At 41.6% G+C, this 527-nt stretch overlaps 1 protein-coding gene across 3 annotated transcripts in view; it reads right to left on the reverse strand.

The window, feature by feature from the left end:
• Nucleotides 1–527, reverse strand: part of LOC107731920 (macrosialin-like) — an 8,760-nt gene that overhangs the window by 5,473 nt on the left and 2,760 nt on the right. The gene's annotated exons all lie outside the window — the stretch shown is intronic.

Below are 527 nucleotides of genomic sequence, written 5' to 3' on the forward strand. Positions count from 1 at the left end.
TTTGTGTTACCCAGCTCCTGGGTCAAATGTAACAACCCAGTGTTTGGGTTGTTTTGCAGCTCCTGGGTCAGACATAACCCAATGTTTGAGTAGTTTTTGTGTTACTCAGATCCTGGGTCAGACTTAACCCAGCGGTTGAGTTATTTATCGCGGCGATTTTGCATCTTCTCTTCACGAGAGAGCAGTTCTAAGCGCCATCGAATTGATGCATTCTACGGTAAAATACAGGTTTGTGTACATTTTATTTTATCTATAAAATCGTTACTGTGCTGTATATCATTCAATTTTATGCAGAGCAACATACAGGCGCGCGGTGTGAATCAACATTAAGGAGTGTCACGGTCTTTTCGCGTGATGGGAAAGCCTGATGCTTTGCATTTAATAAACGATTTTATTCATAAAGATACAGAATATAATACTTTGTTTGGATGTTAAAACATGTCCTCAGAGCTGTTTATTGTTTGTTTATTGGCAGGTTATGGAGTCACAGCAGGTTTCGGCTAGAGGGAAACGCAGGGCGGCGGTCC

This window comes from Sinocyclocheilus rhinocerous, unplaced genomic scaffold (genome assembly GCF_001515625.1).
Source record: "Sinocyclocheilus rhinocerous isolate Xijiao unplaced genomic scaffold, SAMN03320098_v1.1 scaffold1841, whole genome shotgun sequence".
NCBI classification, from domain to species: Eukaryota; Metazoa; Chordata; class Actinopteri; order Cypriniformes; family Cyprinidae; genus Sinocyclocheilus; species Sinocyclocheilus rhinocerous.